The following is a 24,449-nucleotide window of genomic DNA, read 5'->3' on the forward strand; positions in this document are numbered from 1 at the left end:
GGACGTCAATAATCCGAACGTCAAAAGTCCAAAAAGTCAAAAATCCGAACGCGGTCCTTAGAAGCTTTTTACATCTTTTCTTAGCGCTAGCGATAAACAAACAACAGGATTGTCCGTCGGAGTTGTGTGATGTCAGTGTTTTTACTCAAGTTCATTCATCTGTAATTGTTTGTCATACATATATTTACTTTTATTTTCCCTTAGGCCTATACAAGTTTTAAGTGTGAGTTAACAAGGACAGTGTAATTTAGTATACGACCAAGTTCTTCAAAAACATCAAATGTAAGTAGCCTTACGTACGGTATTGTAATTACTGTATGTACTGAATAACCACTGTATCGATAAAAGAGCATACCGTACAGTATATTTAAGCCTAAATGGCACTTTCTTGATCATTTTCGAAAATCCGAACAATTTGAAAATCCGAATTACCTGTGGTCCCAATTAGTTCGGATTCTCGACTTCCTACTGTATATTTATATTTATTATAAAATTATAGAAAAATTATATGTTTTTGAAAGCTTATAGTAAACTTACGATATTTTATACCTATCATAATCTGGCTCGCCCCTCCCCTCCCCAGTTTTTACTTTTTTGATCCGCCACTGCTAAAAAATTTCTATGCACTGAAACTAACATCATTTGTATAAAAGTTGTGTAAAAGCGAAACTCTTCGAATGTACTGTATAAACGTGCCTACATACACTTCTGCGCATTTGTGAAGCTAAGATTTTTCGTAGGAAATATAAAGAATTTTTCAGTGTAGATACTAAGGTGAAATATGATGTTATCACAGGTTCTCAGATCTTCAACACACAAGAACTGAATGCAAATTATGCGAACAATCGGGACAATCCCTTTAAAAGGATACGACTGTTTCTTCATTGTTGATTAGTGCTGATATTGCGTAGAACGAGATGCTTACGTGTAGAAAGTATAACTATTTTCATCTAATGTTTATCAGTCGTTTTGTGGCATTGTTATCTTCCAAATAAACCCAGTTAGATAACCTTACTTGATATGGGCTACAAATAATGTAAGTTCAATGACTGCAGTGACAGGAAGAGAATTGCTCAGAATATGACAGTAACGTCAATGGTGTCATTTTGTTAACAGGAACGACGAATATCAAATGTTTCAAAAAATTTTCAATAAAAAATATAAATTTTCAAAAATGTATAAGTAATGCTTCAATTATTTAACTGGGGGCCTAGGCCTCTCTGGCCCCAGACTAGATCCGCCTCTAAGTAGCGTGGGAGTTTATAAGTGTGTTATTGTTAGAATTGCGAGGTGTTTCTTTCTTTCTTCCTTTCTTTCTTAATTTTTTTGTCTTTTTTTAAAGACTATTTTTCTTTTGTCTCAGAAATTAAATTTTCTTCAATTTTACATAAAGAAACAAATTAACGGTTTGTTTTATCTGTCTTGTTCTAGTATAACGGGACAAAAATAAAAACATTCAGAAATGTTAAAGTTACATTTGAGTAAGTCTGTTTCGTATCACTTTGCTGATAAGCAAAACAGCTGTTTCCTTTGTCACCAGAACTTCCACTGCCATCTGTTGGGAATTGAATGAAGCTCTGACTCACTCTATGTTTTCTGCAGATTTAACTTCTATAGATTTGGTTCCTGTGTCTGTTTCTTTTTCTTTTAAAAAATTACTTTTACTAATGTCACTTTAACCTGTTCATTTAATTACTACATTCTGAAGGTTCCGAGGGAACATATGTTCTCACATTCAAAGTTAAAATGTGCTGAGTACGCCATAATTATTTTTTAACTCATTGATTCGTATGCGGAAGTATCTTCTCTTTCCAGTGAACTGGAATTTTAAAAGTAGTTTACAAAATACCCAGAACATAAATAATTACACAATCTGTTCCGAAAATATAACTATCAATTACACTATTACTGGTAACGAATTATATACTTTCTGACTTCATAAATATTAGTTTTTCTTCGTATCCTCGTGAACTACACATCAGGATGTATTCTCAGGTATTTCATTTTGTTCATAAGCAGTCTCAGCTTCACTTCATATGGAATATGAAAGGATTTCCAAAAATACACAAAAAGAAAGTGAAGCTGATACCGGTTACGGACTGCAGAAGGAATATTTTTGAGCTTTTGGAGGAAGAAAGAAAGAAGGTAACAGAAGAAATAAGAGAAGGACAAGTAAGTAATAGGGTAAAGAATACAGAAGTCAGAAATACAGTTCTTTCGGACACCCTCTGCTTGTACGTCCAGAATATCGTCCAACTCATTCTATTACCATTCCTGCGTCATCACCGACATGCGCTCTTCCACCATGATAGTGTCCGTTCTCACATCGCCCGTGTCACCCAGCGGATCCCCTGACCTGCATGATTATCAGATGTAGAATCCATTGCGCATATGTTAAATTTGATTGGCGAGTGTCTGTCCTAGATCTCTGTAAAATGAGTACCTGGGGAAACTTGGGAGGTAAAGGCGTTCGGAATGTGATGCTGTCCACATTTCCTTTTGTATGGGTCGGCCTTATCTCTATCCAGTTCTTGGAATTCATATGGTCTATCGCAAATGGGCGTGAGGGTTTGAGGTTTTTATCTTTTACATGATTTTATACCTGCGAACTCCATCGTGGCCATGTGGTTAGCGTATTCGCTTCCCGTGCGGGAGGCACAGGTCCAGTTCCCAGTGGGACCTCGTACAGTTCAACCCCACCTTAAACTATAGATCTACGTCTCATATAGTCTCGGTACTGATACGAACGCTAGATTTCAATCAGAGCAACCATGTACACTCAGCGACAAAAGTTCTTCCCGTTTGATAAAATTAGTTTCGTCAAAATTGAAGGACAATTTGAGTACTTTTGTAGCTGACTGTACACATCTGCAAAACGTCCCAGGTTATGCCGGTTAAGCTAAAGGAGACGGTAATGATAAGAAATGAATGAAATGATAGAACGGAGAAAGTGGGAAGGAACGGGAGAACGCCAAGAAAATCCACGCAGACGGTGTTTGCTCACCACGAAGCTCACTTGGTGCGAGCTGGGATCGAACCAAGGACCTCATGCACCAGAAGTGAATGTTCTACCACTGAACCACCACTGTCCCACCTGCAAAATAAGTCAGACATGTTATTCATCAACTTTATCCTTACAACACTGATAGGCTTGTGTTGTTAGTGTCTGATACAACAAACATACAAAGTCTCGGCACCATTAGGAGCTGAAAGGGCCAAACGTTACTTGAAGCTAGTGTTGTGGAATGAGTAAACATATCCTCATGACTAATCCAAAATTGCGAGAAATACGTGCTTAAACTTCTCAATCATTACTTCTTTAAAATCAAAAATTATAGATAAAAAATTTTGCAAAGTGCGCATGTCGATGGACTGTATATATATGCCCCTGTGTATTTTTGCTCTGAGGAGTTGGCATCTGTTTCATGTCTGTCGGTGATACGTTAGACGTAGCTCACTCATGTTGTCAGGAACCGCGACGTGGCTTCAATTTGGAAGTTGCAGAGAGGCAATTAACTCCTGTTAATCGTTTTGTCACTCAAATGGTAACTCCTGCCAACGGAACGGTTCGTTTCGTGCGCTTTTCATGTTGCTTATTAAAAGCAAATTAAGATTAATGGACAAATTTAACATAACTTTGATCTTTGATATAAACATGTAATACAGAAGCTCTAATGTACGATAGTGGCAAAAATTACTTACAGACCTGTTTGTAATTATATTTACTTCATTTAGTAATGTCCCTTTTGCCAATATTCAGGTGGTTTCCCGTCATTTTTATATTTCAAAGATTATTAAAATATCAATAAATCTCAAGTAATCATCAAAAACTCAAATTTATATAGTTTCTTAGTGCTGAACAACATATCTGTCATTTAAATTCCAGTAATTACTTCAGTTCAACATCGCAGAAAGAAACCTACTCCAGCGACTCGTGTCTGTGAATTGAATTTTGTTATGTTTCATAGCAAGCGTAAGGATACTTAAAAATAATCTAGGGCAGTGGTTCTCAAACTTGTTATTATTGCGACTCACATTAAATAATAATTAAAAAAAAGTGTTCTGTGGCCCATCTCCTTTTATTCAAATACACATTCACATTCTACGTAATGGTAGTGTATTTCAAAGCAATTAAATTTTGTAAATCGTATCTGTAACTTATTATTTCCTAGACTAAAAAATAGGAAAAAATATATATGATATACAAAAAGGTATGGTATAGCAAAATATTTGTACTGCTGTTCATCATGAGACGCATGCGATGCATGTACTTGTTTTCGATATTTATTAATTACTGCATTGATATCCACGCTGATACGAGTTACTTTCAGCCGCAAGGAATTGGACACTTGCAGTCAGTTTCTGTATTTAGTATTTATCCGCACGATTGCTGAAGACCCAGCTTCAAATAAATAGGAAGAACTAAATTGGAGTAGAGACCTGCACGGGCCGGGCCTGACGGGCCGACTGTTATTTCTTTGGGCCGGGCCGGGCCTGGGCTGACCGACACTGATTCCTCTTCAGGTCAGGCCGGGCTGGGGCCGATCAATTGCAATTCTTTAATAATTATTGACTTTCGTTAAACGATAATAGGAATAAAGCCAAATGTTGAAGAAGTGTGTCCGTGAAAAATGTTACAAAGAATGCAATAGCTATTTACAGTTTGTGTTTCTTAGCGGCTCCACTTTCATTATAGAGGATTGCAGGCATTATGCGGTAAATTGAGCTCTGACCTTGACCTTCACTGAACTCAAAATAATAATAAGAAGGGGTGGGAATGTTTTGCCTGTCGCTAAACAATATTGCCTAGTGATGAGCGCAAGAGTCTTGGTCTTGCAGTTTTTGCAAGAGTCTTGCATGCAAGACCAAGACCAAGACCAAGACCAAGACCAAGACCAGGTATCCCGATGCAAGACCAAGACCAAGACCAAGACCAGGTATCCCGATGCAAGACCAAGACCAAGACCAAGGGGTGCAAGACCAAGACCAAGACCAAGACCATACCTGCAAGACCAAGACCAAGACCAAGACTCTTGCGCAAGAGTCTTGCACAAGTACCGGCACTACTTGAATTTTTTTATATACTGTAAAAAAGAAGGAGATGGATGTTTTGGCTTCAGTAAAAATGCTGCTGGAGTGAATGTGTTCCCAGTAGTTTATGCAATCCATGTGAGTCGATCAGTATGTCGTTTTCTGACTCAGTTGTTCGCGTTTTCTGTACATATTACTCGTTTTCAAGCCATAACGGTGTCATCTCGCACCATGTGAGCTTTTTTGGTGGACAAACACCATGTGCGTGGATTTTCTAGGTATTTTTTTCGTTTCCTCCTACTTTCTTCGTTCCACCATTTCAGTCATTTCTCATCATCACTGTCTCCCTTGTTTAACGCCTTGGTGCACAATCGTGGTACGTTGAACTAGATACTTCATTTCAAAGCATATTAGTGGTGTTCTTTTTCCAAAACTAAAGAGATATGTATTATTGAACATAGCTAATACCGTACACCATAGGTGTCGACTACATGGGTATGGCCTTGGCTCCAAGACTCAAGCATCCATTGGAAATTTTCAATGTGTGCTCTTAAAACTAATATCGAAATAACATTTTCATGACATTGACAAAGACTTAGTGCATGTGACTGCAAGTTTGATTTCATGAGCGGATGCTTAAACATTGAATAATTGTTTATTAATATAACTTTTAGCCTACTTAGGTATACGGCACATCGGAGATTAAACGATATAACATTATACTAAAACAATAAATTTATATTATAAAATTGAAAATGACTATTTTTGTGACTCCTAATCTCTTGAACCAACCGACCGATCTCGATCAAATTTTCAACATAGATGAGGTTCAAGCCTGGAATGTTATCTGTCAGTTCAATTCGACGGTGCAATGTAGGGGAGGAGGAGGAGGGAGAGATGTACAAAAGTCAATATAAATAAAAATAACAATGACTAAGTTTGTGACTTAATAACTCTTAGACAGATCTCAATCAAACTTTTAACATGTATGAGGTTAGATCCTGGAAAGTTCTTTTTTTAGAATTTGCTTCACCTTGATGGTAGAACCTAGGGGAGGAGGAAGGGAGGAATATATATATATATAATAAATAAAACTTAATAACTTTTGAAACACCCAACCAATCTTGATCAAATTTTCAATATAGATGAAGTTCAGGGCTGGAGCGATTTTTATCAGTTTACTTTGATGATGCAACGTAGGGGAGGTGGAGGAGGGATATATCTATAGATAATATGTAAAAAAAAAAATAAAAATATAAATGCTGTCTTTGTGACTTCATCATCTTGAACCAGCCAATCGATCTCAATCAAATTTTCAACATAGATGAGGTTCTGACTTGGGGTGTTTTTTTTTTTTTTTTTTTTTTTTTAATCAAATCACTTTGACGGTAGAACTTAGGGTAGGAGATGGGGATGGAAAATGTACAAAAATAAATAAAAGTTAATAACTCTTGAACCACCCGGCCGAACTCGGTCTCATTTTCAACATAGATGAGGATCGGGCCTGAGGTGGTTTCTGTCATGTCACTTTGACGGTGCAGTATAAAATTATCAAAAAATACCATTATCAATGTCGAATTTATGGTTTCCGAGGTCACTGAGATGAACAATGATACTGCTGATGCTGTACCTCGCAACATAGGGGTGAATGATATATATGTTCATTAAGTATGACCGATATTAGTGCCGAATTCTTAGTTTTGAGGGTCTCTGAGACGAACAGTGACACTTAAATTCAAATTCAGCCCCGCAACTTGGGGAGGAGGAGGAAAATATAAAAATAATCGAAAATGACCGATATGACAGAGCGCTTTACTAATAGTAAAAATTGACTGACTAATGAAATATATTATTATTATTATTATTTTAAAGTTTAACCCAACGAAGTGGGTAATTGATGCTAGTAATCCATATTCACAAGTGGGACTTCAAATAACTTGGAGTTTGATGCCGTTATTTTGTATTTCCAATACAGGTCAAAATATTTATATAGATTGAATTTACACAAAAGACATAGACAGTTGAATCCTTTTCAGTTTTCACTCAAATTATTCTAAAATATTAAGAGGTTTGATTATAATAATTATTATTTTAATTTTCTCTTTCTTTTTTTAGTCAATACTGCTAAATATGTCATCATCTTCATAATAGCTATTCTGCCTTATTGGCAAGTTACTTGATGCAACTGAGAAGCTTCGACGTTCGGTGGTCCTCAGCTAGTCTCTTCGTCTTGACGTAGCAATTTCTGTTTTAATACCTTCCTTCAACTAGTCTCCTTCGCTCCCTCCCTCTCTTTCTTTCCACGATACCCTTCAGCATGTCCCTCATAATACAGTTCTCCCTCAGCCAACATCCTAACCAGTTTCTCTTCCTTCTCTTAACAATATATAATATTCTTTTTTTTCCTACTGTTAATTTCTTTTCAACACCTTCTCATTAATTGTCCGTTCAACACAGCTAATTCTCTCCTTTTTTCTCCATGTCCATGTATCGAAAGCCTGCAATTTTTTCATCACTTTTGCGTAATGTCAATGTTTCTGCCCATAGAGTACATATTGGAATCTGTAAAACAAAACCTCAATATTTCATTGGAAGTTTGATTAATACAAGGATTAGCTAATCGTAGTTGAAAAGAAAAATCTGACGCCTTTAGAGTGTAAAAATAATTTGCAATTCATGGTATATCAATAAACTGTGCCGTCTTGATTTTCTTTCATGCGTCTCAGGGGTATCATCCCCAGTTTGGGAACCAGTGGAGTGTTGGATCTGTTAAAAAATATAAACAGATTACGAAACGTTGTGATTTAGACATCTTACAAGTAGTGAAGCATGGGCACCCATTAAAAAAAGAAAGGTAATCACCTATGTTGTACACTATCATGATACTTATACAAAGTTAAATTATATTACATTTAGAAACACGTATTATATTTCCGTCACTATTGGCGCATTGTAGAGTTTATTATCCCTTATATCTATAGTAAAATTTACCTAGGAAAAGCTTGAGATTTCTTAAATGCAAGACTTGCAAGACTCTTGCATGCAAGACCAAGACCAAGAGCAAGACTGGGTGTGCAAGAACAAGACCAAGACCAAGACTAAGGGTTCCAGTGCAAGACCAAGACCAAGACTGGATGTGCAAGACCAAGACCAAGACCAAGACCACCACGGTCTTGGTCTTGGTCTTGCATTTGCTCATCACTAATATTGCCATCTTCACTTTATGCTAAAAATCAATTAAGTTAGATTTTTGTTACAGGGAATGGAGTTTTTGTTCTCTCGATAACAGGCAAAGTTCTAGGAGGCAATGGTACCATTCGGGAGGCAAGCGTCAGGTTGTAAACCAGAGTTTAGAAAAGGTTTCTGAGGTTAGGTCAAATTTAGTACTAAATTCTGAGAAAGATTGGGGCTCGAGCTAATTTTTTAAAAAAATTTATCGGGCCGGGGTTGGGCCAAAAACTTTTAAAATTTATCGGGCCCGGGCCGGGCTTGGGCCAAGAATTTTTAAAAACTTACCGGGCCGAAAATCTCCTAAACTTTTCGGGCCCGGGCTGGGCCGGGCCTAGGTACGTTCGGGCTGGATTGGGCTCGGGCCGAAAAATTCGGCCCGTGCAGGTCTCTAAATTGGAGTAGCACTTTCAAAGCTTCAGTAGAAAGTTGTGGATAGGTTTGCTGAACGGACAGCCAAACCAGTGGCAACTTCTTGGGGTTGAAATTCATATGAAGTGAGCTATCTTGTGATAGGACGATTACTTTTTCATCAGCCTTAACTGATATTCAAGTTGAAATGCCACTGACAAACGGGTTTGCAATCCACTTCTGTTGCTTACATTTTTCCTTATCTTCAAAAAAGTAACATTCAAAATTTTCTTTCAATGCCTCCAAATGTGCGGATATTCCAGAAATTACGGAATCGTCTGGATTCACTTCTTATTCGATTACGAATGTTTGAAATGTTTAGAAACAGTCATAATTGTTGTTTTCAGTGTTACTCTTCCACAAGACTTCTCCAGGAAATTAAAGAACACTGAACTACTCATTTTAAAAATTAAAGATATTTTGTTTTTACAAACATTAAATTTTCAAATTTGCTATCAGGAGGTACAAGGAGACAACTGTATTTATTCCAGTTAGTTCAATAACAGTCCGTATGAAAGATTAACATGAAATTTAGTTTGGAATGTTGTAAACTCCCCGAGCGACCAAAGCTCGATGCTTATTTTAATAAAGCAAAATTTAGTTGGTTTATTTTATCGTATTGTAATGTAAATTTTTGAACATAGTGGCCATATTGGTAGGAGAATATCAGTCGGTGATGATAGGGCAAGTGTAACTTTATCTATTATATGAAATTATACGCATGCGCATAGCAGGTTAAAGTGTTTCCAGGGAAAGAGCTAACACTACTTCCGACGCAATGCCCTTCCCTGCGACAGATTTTGACTCACCTACCTTCTTTCCATCCTAACCCAGTATCTCTACTGACTATACAATAGGGCAGGGCTTTGAGTAACTACTTACTCTACAACTCATTAACAAATGCTTCCAATTTTCATTTTCTGAATAGTACTTTACAACATGTTTCTCCATCAAAATAAAATGTTAATAATTGAAAGGAAAAACTTCTCGCGACCTACCAAAAAACAACACGCGACCCACCAATGAGTCGCGACCCACACTTTGAGAAACACTGATCTAGGGGTGATATACTTTTTTAATTATGAGTTTTAATATAGAAGTACAAACAAGATGTAATCCCAGGGTGTTGTGTTAAAGTCATGTGTAGCTCGTCTTTATAACCGTGGGATGTAAAACTCACAAATTGCATTTCACTTCATTTCGGTGTTACCAGAAAGAAATGTAATGAAACTGTTTTAGGTTGTATTGTTGCTACTTGGGAATTATCACTTTTGAGGATTTCCACTTTTTGACGTAAATTTTAGACTTTCACTCAAACAGCTACTGCTTTCTTATTATTTATCGTAGGATCATGATTCTTACCTCGTTTTTTCAGAATAGCGCATCCTTTCCAAAGGTACAACTCGCTTGTCCGTATTATACACCAGAAACGGTAAAAATCGGGGAAAGCAGGAGGTTTTTCGAAAAAAAAAAATTGCGTCCCTCTAGCCCGGGCCTGGTTCCACGTAGGGATTTGAAATTCTCTTGAAAAATATATAATTATGTACACAATGCGTGTGCAAAATTTCAGTAATATATCTTGAAAGCAAAGGGAAGAAATTTATATATATATATATATATATATATATATATATATATATATATATATATATATATATATATATATATATATAATATTTTCTAAACATTTACTGCGTCATTAATATTTGACCTAGAATCATGGTTCAAACACCATTTTCTTCAGTTTAACGCACCCTTTCCAACGGTACCACTCACATGTCGGTATCCTGATCGGGAAATTCGGGAAAAACGGATTTGTTTTTGTGAGAAATCACCCTCTTGAACTAGTTGCGCTCCTCGGACCCAGGACCAGGTTCATGTAGGGATCTTAGAAAACTGACAAATACGCAAAAGGTGCACACAATCCGTATTGAAAATTTCAATCTGATATCTTGAAAACTTAGGACGTGAAAACTTTTTGAAATTTGCCTTAAGAAGAAAAAAATCACGTCCCTCCGCCACCACGTGGCGCCGCCAAGTTGACCATCAGGTTCCAAAACGTATATCAGGTTCTTTGGTTCATGCTTGACTTGTCCAATAATAATAATAATAATAATAATAATAATAATAATAATAATAATAATAATAATAATAATAATAATAATAATAATAATAATAATAAAATGGCTCAAATGCCTGTTATAGGACCTACGGAGCGGTCAAAGACCATTACGCTATGGTAACAAAAGTTACCAAAATCCTTTACAAAAATACAAGCCGGCCATTCCATCGTAACGGGTGTTACATTTGGACGAATAGAAATTGTTATAGAAATGTCCTTACTGGGTCAAGATATGTCAAATTGCCTCGAAACATCACCGTTTGTCTGAGTATTTTAGTAAACACTTAATTCGTTACATATACATGATACCACAACTCGGTGAGAGTGAAAAATGTGGTGTATCGGGCGTTACAGCATTTGGACATGCACTTTCAGATGCATGTAAAGTTAAGCCAAACTCTGCGAAGGTCCAGCTCAAAATTTGTTTCCAATTATGTGTGCATTTTTCTGAAAGTATGATGTTGTGAATGTTACAAACAGAAATTCCATAAGTGTAATGGCTTTTATTTTAAAAAAAATGTTCAATATCGTAACGGGTGTTACACAGTGCGAATGAACTTAAACCAACTTCACTTTTAATGAACATATTATGTAAGGAACAAAATATTACAATGTTGATACATAAAAAATTACACAAGTAGTACAGTGTAGGAAATAAAAACACAAAATAATAAACATATAAATCAGAAGAATGTAGGAAGTTTCAGTATTAAATATGTAGGTCTGTTGATACACTGATCATCAACAAGTCAATTCTTCTTATGCTTCAGTAACATTAACTCTGGAACTAAACTGCTACACAACTTTACATTATTCTTTAATTTTCATAATCGGATTTGGCAGTTTACCAATCACGTCATGAAAATGAATTATACTGTGCCGTGCTGGGAAAATCAGCACCCGGGGCGAGGGTGTATGCGGCGCCCCCGTACATATAGTGAGGTCGACAGACCAGCCGCGAAGCGACACTACGGGTTGGGGCTAACCGTAAGAAAATTTTCAAAAATAAACCCTGCTTTTCCTTGATTTCGAGGATTTTTTAATTACTTTTTTCCTTCCATTTTTACCGTATATATGTGCACATGCATTTTCCTAACATGAGTAACATTATAGGACCAATTCCAGAAACAGGAAAAGGATTTAATTGCATACTAATTTGTACTGATATGTGAAGTATTTTTTCTCTCTTTTTCCTTTTCATTTCCTCCCGTATTTTTCGCCCCCTTACTTCGGCGCCCGGGGCCGCTTCCCCCGACCCCCCCCCTTTAAGGTACGTCACTAGTATAATTTCTAAACTTCGGCGTAGTTGGATTTCCTTTTCGCCACAAGATTTCAAGAACATAACTCTAATATCACCATTTTCGTCCGCAAGTATTTGACAGATTCCAACTTGACGATAGTCTGTTACTTATTTCATCTTTCATTGCCAGCAAGACAACATTCCAACACAAACATCTCTCCTCAAAGGGCTGATCACAACTTCATTCGGAATCTGTGTACGCATCCTTGTAGTGTAGGGTTTTCCTGGTTTCTTGATAAAAATCTGTCGCGCTGCAGCCTCTAATGATTTGCTAAACGAAGACTTCCAAGGCAGCGTATTGGGCTTCTGATAAAGAAGTAGACTTCTAGTACGTTATGAGTACTCAATTGAAATATGGCCCTTTTATGATATTTAATCACTACCCTGAGAGTGCGATTAACGAGGGCATGAGAGGGAATACCCATCCCATGATATCTCCTAAATGTTATTTTCTCTGGAGTGCACTTCTTCACCTCCGGCTCAATATCCCTTAATTCGCACACCGTTCACCCTTACCATAATTCATGTCTTCAGAAGAGGACCCTCTATAACTTTACTAACTTCAAATTCCCTCATTAGAATCATAGAGCTAGCCTAAGTGTACATAATATCACTGTCAATCCAGGCTAACAATTCACGTATAACACCCGTTACATTGGCAATGTAACACCCGTTACGCAGTTTTTGGCTATTTAATTATAAATATAGTGATATTCATTTTCCTGTTGTATTGCCCATGTGCTCGTTTTTACTTTTGCAAAAGATAGATTACTTCTGACTTTTAGTATAAATTGTATAGAAAAAAAATATATCGTTTCTGTAACGGGCGTTACATTATTACATTGGTACCAAAAGTAGTAAAATAGTAGACTACTTAATATACTAACAGCCTTATAACTCCTGAGCTTCAGTTCTTAAGGTTTACGTGCTTGTCTATACTGCAGTGCAACTGAATCAAATGTTTATAATGTGTTGTTTAGGGGTGTCCAATATTGTTGGTAAATTGTCCCTTCGACTGGCTTCGTACAGCATGGAATTTCAATCGCTCAAAAAGACAAAAACTAAAACTTTTTAACAAGACATCGATCTGGATAGTAAATTTTGAACCTTTCTGGTTATTTTTATATAAATAACGAGCAAAATATATTTAAAACAATTTTCTGTCCTTAGGCTCATATTTACGTGGAATGGCCGAAGCCGAAGTGAATCGAACTCAGAAGCTCCCGGCTTGCAAAGCTCTGAGGCACAACCTCTGTTTTCGAGTCGAGTTTGTCCAAGTCCGGTCACTAAATATAACGATCTATATTCCTTAGACGATTGGCTACTTGAGCATCAAATTTCGTTCAGCTCCGTCCAATAGTTACCGAAAAATAAAGTACTACATACAAATTGAGCCTTACTGAGCCGTAGCCTATCACTGACTGAGCTCGACCACGAAATTCAGTAAGCATTATTCCTTAGACGATGGACTACTTGCTTACCAAATTTTGTTCAGATCCAGCTACTAGTTACAGAGAAATAAAGTACCATTTACAAGGCGAGCTGAGCCGAACCGAACCGGTATGACTGCTTTCCCATTGAATTTCGTTCAGATCCAGCCAATAGTTATTGGGAAATAAAGTACCCCATAGAAGTCAAGTTGAGCCGAGCCCAGCCAAGCCGAGGTCGGGTACCAAATATAGCAAGCTTTGTACTCTTTAAACGATGGGTTACTTGTCCATCAAAGGTTCAGATCCATCCGGTAGTTGCCGGAAATGAAATACTACATACAGGCGAGCTTGATCCCTCTCTAGCAGGGCCCGACCGCCGGATATAAAGATCATTATTCTTCAGAGCGTGGGCAACTTGCCCATCAAATGTGGATCGGTTCCGGCCGGTAGTTACCGAGAATTATAGTACAAATATAGTACCACATACACATAAACACACACACACACACACACAAACGGATGAGTGGTACAATGTCTCAGTGGTGGAGCGCGTACCTTTGGTGCGGGGGGTCTCTGGTCCAATTCTCGCCCCAAAAAGTTTTTGGTGGACAACATCATATCTGTGCGTTTTCCCGGGGTACTCTCGTTTCCTCCCACTTGCTCATTCCATCAATTCTTCCATCATCATTCACTTGCTTTAATCGCCGTTTCCCTTAGCCTCAAGGGCATAGTCATGAGACGTTAAAAATTTCATTTTTCTTTCTTTCTCTCTCTCTCTCCATACACACACACAGACCTAGAGTAAAACTATAAGCTTTCGCAGGCTTACGCTGGGAGATCTTTTCTTTTAAAAAAGAATTATTTTAGGAATGTTTTCCAGCGATATAAGAGATAACCATAAGTGATCTTTTAAAATATGGATCAAAACAAGTCAAATCAGACATAACATAACGAATGCACCTGAGAACTGTCCAATTGGCAGTCTTTTACTTTTACTCCTGCTGAAACAAGTATTGTTCCAGAGTTGGAGAAAAACTCTAGTATAATCTATTTTGTCTACATGCCAAACCTTCACGTATTGCTCTCATGACGTCAGATTTGCAATTGAGGAACAGAACATGAACTCCAATTTCAGGGCCGTGAGTCAACACAATGAAAGCACTTGAACAAATAGAGCTGTAGACATTTTTTTAGAAAGGCATTATAGAGATAGACACTTTGCATACGCCCCTTCTACACACACATGCATAGAGACCACTTCAACTCTCAAGTGTCTGTTTTATGATCACCTCTTATGGAGATGGTCATAGGAACAGATCCAGATGAGCTGCTTCAAAGCTTAGATCATTTTTCCTCATTCTTTCTGCCCCTTCCTTTTAACATGTGAGCGACTTCCCAATTATCATCCTTCCGAGAAGGTTATCGCATTTCATTTTATTCAGTCAGTATTAATAATGTTCTATATTCACTTGCACAATTTAAGATAGAGAATTGCCTAATGAACCTATACACTATATAATTTTCCTGAAAATTTAGACGCATGATACCTACTATCCTGGTAGTTCAAGAGTTCTGAGCAGTGGTACCAACCTAAAACTTTACAAAATCCCATTTTGGGACGGAGAAATTCCCATTTTGTGCTTGGATTTCCCACCTTACAAGAAAAATTTAAAAACTTATAGAATGTGAAAAATAGAGCATTTCGTTTGTGAGAGGTGCGGTGGCACGTTCTAAGTGCGGTTTCCTTTTCCAGAACTGATTGCAAAGACTTACAAATATCATCTGCATGTAGAAAATGATATCTGATGGTGGGCTGTACAAACGTTTTTATATTATAAAACGTATCCTATAAAGCATGAGTTCAGCGTTTCAAAAAATAAATAAATAAATAAATAAATAAATAAATAAAAATAAAAAATAAATAAATATATAAAAAATTGAAAACAATATGTAAATAGATGGCGGACGAGATTGCTGCAACACCTAAGTACCTTTTCTTTAATCATTCTTCCGATTCCCAAACATAAGTATGTTCATTTTCACGTTTTGTTGCAATTTTTAACGCTGACCCTATAATTTTGTGCTTCAAGGTATTACAGGAGCGTAACATATGAGGCAAAAATGAAATAACATCTGTAAAGTTTGCCAGAATACGAAAAACACTTCACCGGTTAAATTTCTTTTATGCTCATAGCTGTCCGCGGAACAACTCTCATCACCCGTTTCATCATCATTGTCACATGATACAGAGAAATTAAACGATGGATCAATGTCTTGAGGAACAGTCATCGTCACTGATTTCTTCTACAAGCCGGTATATTTCACTCCCTAATTCACATTGTACAGCTTATTTCTAAAGCAATATCTTCAGAATCATGAGTGACATCGTCTCTATTACCCCCTAATGCCTCGTCTTGACTACAACCATCAATTGCGTCTTGTACGATATTTGTACGTTGGTAACTGGACATAGATCGGTGCTTGTTCAATGGCTCGGATTTTAAACCTTTCAATAATATACTTGGAACAGCATTCTTTCTCAGTTTGCGTGTAAATAATTTTCCTGGCATTAGCCAGAAGTGAATCTAGACGGTAAAAACTCAGGGGGGGGGGAGTCAGAACCCAGACTATGATATGTATATCATGTTTACTAAAAACTTTCAAAAATATCTAAATAATAGCTTAAATCAATTTTTTCACTCAAAAACAGGGGGGCCTAGGCCCCTGACCCCAGCCTAGATCCACCACTGGCGTTAACTTTTCTTTCAGTAAACTTGACTTCTCGAAGGAAGGCTCTTCAAGATGTTTGGAACACGAGTGATTTTATTTGGTACATTTTTTTTCCATTGACTTTCTTGGGCCATAATTTATATCGATCTGGTGATTTCTCACGACTTAAAAACGTAAAAAAAAAGATACTTTATGTCCTCAGCTTCAATTGCACAAGAATTACAACCGAAAACACAGCAGGTGTTAGGCATTTCTACTTCACTTCACAGACACAGTACGCGCTGTACTAACACGTGTTTTCTACTTCACATTAGTGTTTCTTTCAGAAAAAAAATCCGGGAGGGGGAAAAGGACACTTAGTATTCGGAGAGGCACATTATTTTTACACAGTACTATTATATTTATTACATTATAGACGTAATATTTTGGTCTCCTCCGGGGGAATCTCTCAGAGCTCCGGGAGACAGTGCCACCCTAAAAACATGTCTGGAAGAAACTGTTTCGCACAACAAACGTAATTACTGCTCTCTCTCTCTACTCTTTTTTTTTATACTAATGCTATAGGAAAAACAACTAACAAAAAAACTTCCCTCAAGAATTCAATACAGAGCAAGACTGCTAACAAATCCAAAACACAATCTATTAAATCCAGTGCACTATTAAAGGTTTATCAGCTGCGTACAAAGGAGTGGTTGCTGACTCACATTGAGTTTCTCGCGTATCCCACCCATGACGTCACCATTTACGATTCATCAAAAACAAATGCCTGTAGAAGCTGAACGAGGCGGCCTATCAAGATATAAAAAAATACGGGTCTCTTATTTTTTGTTTCTCTTTCTATTGCACCAAAATTGTTTTTAACTCGAACTGCTCCTTTAAATAAATTAAAATAAATCCGACATATGTTGCGAATTTCGAGTAAAATTCTCAGGTATCACAGTTCGCGCGTGCATCTGCAACTAGCTGTACGTATTTGAGTTTTCTCAGATTCTTAAGCACTTTTTTCATTTAGATGTTTCGGTCCATTAATGTACAGGGTGGCCCAAAAGTAGGTATACACCCCTGCATTGATCTTGTATAACATTTGGCCCAAAAGTAGGTATACACCCCTGCATTGATCTTGTATAACATTTTAGTTTATGGGTTTATGTGCTTCGGCTCTTCCGAGCTTAAGATGTAAGGAAAAACACATTAAGAACAAATAATAAAGAAACTAAGTCTACCTGATCGATAACAATAAGAAATTATATAAACAATGAGCTGATCAGTACGGTACTGTATACCTACTTTTGGGCCACCCTGTGTATAGGAAAATATCTTCCTATTTGCTCGAAAGTGAATATCCATTTCATTGTTTAATTTCACTCTCTTCTTCAAGCCTACTTAAATGTATATATCTTGGGTATTAAAACGAGTTTATTGAATTTTCATAAGGTAAGAGACATTCAAACACGATAATACCATAAAATAAAACAATTATAACACCTGTTGATTTCAAAAAGGGGATTCAGGGAGTTAGGATTTAGATTTCTGGGCTTTCAGCATCTAAGGCCATTTAACCCTTCACGTTTTGAAGGATGACGTCCCTCGACGAGCACACTGTCCGGGGAAAAGGAAGGAAGAAAGGATTGGGGAAGGAAGGAAGCGGCCTGGGACCTATAAGTTAGGTACCACTCCGGCATTTGCCTGGTGTGAATGAGGAAAACCCAGAAAAACCTCATTCTGGGTGGCTGGCCCGAAAAAGTGTGTTAGTTTTTCGACCGAGTAACCCCAGCGGGAATTGAACGCGGAACCGCTCGCACCGAAGGTGAGAGCGTTAGCAACTACGCTACGCGGGGCCACTTGATTTCAAAAAAGAAAGAAAGGAAAACAAAAATATATTTTCTCTTCTTTTTTAATTGTACGTCTCGCGTTATACTTTATAAGGTAAAGGAGACGCATGATTAATGTAAGTGGATTATTGTGTGATAATTGGTGGAATGATAGTGTGGGAGGATTCATGGATATGCTATTGTCCATCACAAACTCGCATGGCCTGAGATCGAACCAAGAACCCCTTGCAACAGAGATGAGCGTTAAACCACTGAGTTTCAGTGTCTCCATTTCTATGCGAGTCCATGAACTAAGAAACAAAGATGAGCGCAGTCATTCAACGATCTTAAATGGAACCGTGAATAGAATATACGAGATATGATCAAAAAATACGGAGAATAATTTTATTAGAATCAGAGTAATAAGCTTACATGGAATTTGATTTAAGCTCCTTCAAAGTACTGTCCTTGGCTAGCAATGCACTTATCCCAATGCTTCTTTGCTCTGTCACAGCCTTTTCAATGTCAGGAATGGTGTCAGAACATTTTCCTTTAAACACGGTTTTAATTTAGGGGAAAAACCAGAAGTCACATCGTACTTAATCTGGAGAGTAAGGTGAATCTGGACAGACGAGAACACTTTTTCCGCCCAAAAAACTCGCGGATCAAAGGCAAGGTGTGAGACGGCGCGTTTTCGTGGTGAAGAAGGAAGCCATTTGCCCATTTGATCGGCGGTTAAAATGCTTTTTACAAACCCAAACGAGATGCTTAGTTCTTCAGAAAGCTCTCGAAAAGTCGTCCACCTGTTTGAACAAATCATTTGTGCCTCTTTTTCCACGTTTTCTTCTGTTTTTGTCGTTGAAGAACGTCTTGATTATTGCTCGTTTTCAACAGACTCCTTGTCACTTTTGAATCGCTCATACCACTTGTAAACAGTCTTCAATGCCACTACTTCATCGTCACACACAGATTTTGACATTTTACGCCAACTTCTGTGGCATTTGTTTTCCAGCTTTGAACAAAACTTAATGTTGGCGCGTGACAGACGCTTTTAACATGTCCTCATTCTTCTGGGTCTGGAAGCAAATTGACCTGTCACAACTTGTTCAAACTTGACACTGACTGTACCTAAGATTTAGGCTACCGGGCTTACTTGTCGAAAATGGATACATCGATAGATGGGACTGTGCAAAACTACATTCATCGTATTTTTTGATCACACTATATATATACTGGTCTGAAGGTTCATTGTTGAGTAATTGGAAAAATATTAAAACGTTAATATTCTTCAACACAATATTTTTTAATATACTGTATGTAGTTTAGAAAAATCTATGAACGATTTATGTGATAATTATTTTTTTCTGGCTCCAGAATGCATAAATGAATAAAAATAAATGAATGAATAAAAATAAATGAATAATAAAAACATTGTAGCTTATGTTACAAAGCTCTGTCAATATTTTCTCAGTTCACAAATGCATGAGTCTCAGTACAAATGCAATGTAAATGCATTTCACAAATGCAATATAAATCCACTTTCTTTTGCAGGTACATTTATGACACTCTTCCTTCATCAACAATTCTAATTGCTCCTTCCTGGATATAGATTTGATTAAAACGCGTAGACATTATATACGTAAGTAAAGCTTAGTCTTTTTATATTTTTAATAGTTCCTCACTATTCGCATCTTAACTTTTTGTTTATTCTGTAAAATTTCAATAACGCAACTGTCATCAAAACCTTCAGCGGTATGGATACCTTCGGTATCAAGTGGATCTTGTGTGAAATGGACTACATTGTGTTTATATCATGGCGTTGATACGAGCAAGTGACATGAAAAAGTCAACTAAAATAGCCCGAGTAGTAAGGCAACATGTGCAGCAAGGTGTAAGGTTGCCTCTTTGGCAAGTTTTTAAGTGAAAAAGTCTTGAGCGCTTTGTCACCTAGACGTAAATCACGAGGCCATGTGAGTGTTGGCGCTAGGATTTGGAGACAGGATTGAAGAATCGTGTATCACAGACAGCGAAAGCCATTTTAACCGTTACGTCACCGTGAGTAGATCGATTTGCAGGAGAGGACTCAACACCTAACTATGTTCCGTTCTTCTATTTTGTAAACAACAGTTTCTATGCGGTGATATATGTTGCTGCTTGTTTGTTACTCCGGCGCTTCCTGATTCCTCTTATTTTAGTTTCGGAATAGATCAATTGCCAAAACGGATTATGTTCTAAGAAAAGCGATTAACATAATACACAGTAGCCTAGCAATCATGGGCTATTCCATGAACTTAGAGATTTAGGATTTGAAAATATATTAGTGAAGTATTGAAATTCTTTTTTATTGGGGTTTAACCTCTTAAATATAACTTAGTGTGATCAAATCGGGTTTACTCTGATGTATGATAAGTCCGTATTAAATATTACGTGTGTTTTCTAGGGATTATGTACTGCGTGAAGAATATTTTCCACAGGGATATCGATAGCTTCCTTCAGCTATCACGCTCTCTGCAATATATATTGGATGAAATTTTCCGAAAAATAGCATCAACTTCTAAACTTACTCAATAAGTCTCCTGGGGTCGCGGTGGCTCAGTCGTAGAGCGTTCACCTCTGGTACATGGGGTCCTTAGTTTGATCACAGCTCGCAATAAGTGAGTTTTGTTTTGGACAAACACCGTGTACGTGGGTTTTATCGGGGTTCTCCCGTTTCTCCCCACATTATTCATTCCACCACTGTACTCATTTCTCATCATCATCGTCTCCTTTAACGTAGTGGGCATAATCGTGGGACGTAAAACTTAAAGATTTTATTTTCAGTAAGTCTGCACTTGAACCCCTCCTCTATTTCAACCCAATCTTGAATACGGTTTTGATCATAAGGTTATTTTTATATAAATTACTTTTTGTGCTTTTTTTAAAAAAGTTTTTTATTAGTTTTGATTAATTTTCTCTCCCCCCTCCAAAAATTTCAGTTTCGCACTATACTGTACAGTCAGCGACAAGAATTCTTTCCGTTTGGTAAAATTTTTGGGAATAACGATTGTGTAGCTGGAAAATATAGCAGTGGTATGGCTAGAATGTGCAGAAAATTACTTTTTTTTTTTAATTTACTGAAAACTACTGAAATTGTCCATCCATTCTGAAGTTATGCATGAAACTTTCATCAAACAAAAAGAACTTTTGTCTCTGACTGTACATAATTGAACCAGACGTAACTAAACCATGACGAATTGTGCAGTTTCTTGCTTGCATTAGCATTTGAGAAGTGTATAAAAATAAAAGAAATGGAGGGAATGTCATTTCTACGTCCCAAGTATTTAAAGCCGATAGACCTATAAGGTACTTGCGGCAAATAAAGCCCGGATGTAAATAAGGCTCAGTGCAAAATTTCCTATGTTAGAAGCACTGTAGGAGAAATCTGGCAATGTCGCAAGTAGCGATTACTCACAAAATGCCTGCTCTGCGAGCGCTCGTCTTCCTGTCCCTGGTTAGACGGAACGCTGGCACTATTGAATAATCGAGAAGTGTTTCCATGTGTTGATATAATTTACGGAGGCAAGATAGATTCATCTTTTGTGTGTAGAATAAAGTTAACACGATGTATCTTGTATATTTGTGATGATCATAGTGTTTAGTACTTGAGATAGTAGTTACTTCGTTTCAGTTCGAAATATGTTTGTAAAGAATGATTTATAAAATGACGAGTACATGGTCGGTAAATACGGCCCACCAAAAATCTACTGGCCCACATTACCCTATAAAACATACGTTGTTAAATACTTTAAAACTGGCAACTTGAATGTGCGTTAGTTTGTTATTCTTTCTTGGCCAATGCCAGCCAATGTAGTAGGGCGGTCTGTCATGTTCGGGCCTAGTTATTGACTATGGGGGTTCGCAGTTTCGAGTTCTACATTGGTGCATTTCATAGCGTAAATCTCTATAATTATAATGCACATAAATGGCTCATATCACTGTTTCTGAGTATATTCTAAGCACATTTTCGTTCTTGCGATTCTGAGCGTTCGAGGTATCGTGATATCGTTCATTATGTGCCAAAGAATGGATCAGTGACATGCGAAGCTGTAAACGGTGCGGTGTATGGGTATATGACGAATGCATTGTCTTGGTCGACCCCAATGATGAGGAATTCATTTGCTACAAGTGTTATCAAGTGCAAACATTGTTGAAAGTTAGTGTGAAATCTGTTTTCAATGGTCACTTGTTTATTATACGTCCATTTAAAATTCAGTCAGTTGCCGCGACTTAACTAACGACTGCATAACACGTGGAAGATTACCGATATCCTTATTATTTCATGTCCATATTGTTACTAAATGTCCTTCTATTATTAGTATTTAAAGTGCTGTAAAAATACTAGGTGTTATTTGAGTTCCAGTGGTCTCTCAGGTCGTAAAATTTTACTTTTCAAATAGTGGACCTTATTTACCTACCGTGCGGGTAATAAGGCCACTTTGTATGTTTCTCTTTCAATACGTTTCTCATACAGTTAGTTCAATGTTTTTGTTAAAGTAAATATACCATAAGATAGATAAAAGATTGACAAATAAAATGTGTATCAATTTATGTCTATTACGTTATAAGTATTTACGTAATGAAGCAATTTTTGGTAAGTGGGCCTTATTTGCTGCAAGTACCTTACATCTATTTCTGTGTGAATCAGTAGAAATAATTTGGCATTCTATAAACATACTCAGATATAATTATTATTCGACTACGTTGTGTCGGACGATTTCTCTTTGCAGAATTAGTCATTTAAAGCATTGAGGTACGTAAAGGACTAGTTAAATTTAGCGAACTAATTTTTTAAAAAAAAATGGAAAACTGAAAATGATTTCGTTATTTTAATGTCTCATTGTTATGCTCTTTAGGCTAAAGCAAATAGATGTGATGAAAATGAATGATTATGAATATAACTGTTGAATTAAGACTGTCGATGTCGAAGGAATCGAGAGAACCCCTAGAAAACGTAAAGGCACGATGATGCCCACCTCAAACTCATATATCCTTGGATCGAACCAGAAACTGCAGAGGTAAGCACTTTCCACTGAGCCACCGAGTCCCCTTCACAGAAAGCGAATATTAATACAGTTGGACTTCGATAACTCGAAGTTGAATGGAATAGACAAAAATTCGAGTTATTGAGTTTTTTGAGTAATTGAGGTGACCAAAAGTTCGATATACCGAGGTTCCGTGTTCCTCATGTAAAGTGATTATATAAGCTTGATTACTCACTCGTGATTAAATAGTGATTAAATAACGTCGTAATGCAGAGTTATGTGCAGCTTCAGAATTGAATCTACGGGTGTATCTGATATTTCATTGTATAATTTAGGAAGCATGTAGAACAGTGTGTGTTGAACTATCGACAGTCTAGTTCGTATTATACGAAAAATGGTGTGTTACGTGTTTGTCTGAATGGAATTCGGAAATGTATCCTACAATTTTGAAAATAACCTACAGTGTTTCGGACCTGAGTTGATCGTGTGTGGTTTATACAGATGTTTGAGATTATAACGATATATCTGGTTCTTCAACATTAATATTGAGCCATTAATCACACAAAATTACTATTTTGTACACTTTGTTTAATAATTATAAATCAGAAGCGTACAGTTTACTTTCTACACAAATTTCTAAGATGTCTGCTTAACTAACTGAATAATTCTATTTAATTTCTGTTGTCATGACGATGACATCAAGATTAGATTACATAAAAACATTTGAATATTTTTTTTTTATATATTAACATTATAACTATATTATTTCTTGGTCTTTCTTTTCTTCTATATTAGCAGAATCTGCCTAGTATATATTTAAAATACATTATGACCAAAAATTACAAGTAAATTACGATTGTTACAAGTAAAATATACAACATACTGTTGTAAGATCATTGACTGTATGACAAGTGTCAGGTGGTTGAATATTTAGTGTTTGTAAACAGTTCGTGTTTTGTCATCGCAAGTGTACGAGGTACTTTTGAAACATACTACTGCCAGGAAGAAGTTGAGAACTGAGTTCAGCCGGGATAGGTTTGTGGGAGCTGACATTGTTGAAATAACTGAACAATATTCCATTTTAGGAGATATTATTGCCTTGAAGAACGTTGCTACACACTGTAAAAAATAAAACACCATTTAAACACTTTTAGTACATATGTTGATAGAAAAAATGATGAAATAGTTTATAAAGTGTGCTTTGCGTGACTAAAAGCGTTACTTCTCAAATAACAGTATCTAGTCTATACCCTGGCCGGCGAACGATGATTTTTGACAGTTCAGCTCACGAGGACGACTGAGGAATGCGGTGTTGCCATGTGCTTCTCGCGCAAATGGAGAATCGTTTGCTTCCTCGTTGAGAAT

General features: G+C 36.9%; 1 protein-coding gene across 6 annotated transcripts in view; it reads left to right on the forward strand.

Annotated features, from left to right (window-relative positions):
- LOC145670229 (putative peptidase C1-like protein F26E4.3) overlaps positions 1-24,449 on the forward strand; it is a 402,759-nt gene that overhangs the window by 279,953 nt on the left and 98,357 nt on the right. For 3 of the 6 annotated variants that reach the window (XM_081738638.1, XM_081738647.1, XM_081738629.1), the window contains exon 2: positions 19,615-19,702. The exons of the other annotated variants lie outside the window; for them this stretch is intronic. The gene's annotated coding sequence lies outside the window, so the exon portion shown is untranslated. The remainder of the gene's footprint in view (positions 1-19,614; positions 19,703-24,449) is intronic. 6 annotated transcript variants of the gene reach the window in all.

Source organism: Thermobia domestica, chromosome 2 (genome assembly GCF_964235325.1).
Source record: "Thermobia domestica chromosome 2, izTheDome1.hap1.1, whole genome shotgun sequence".
NCBI classification, from domain to species: domain Eukaryota; kingdom Metazoa; phylum Arthropoda; class Insecta; order Zygentoma; family Lepismatidae; genus Thermobia; species Thermobia domestica.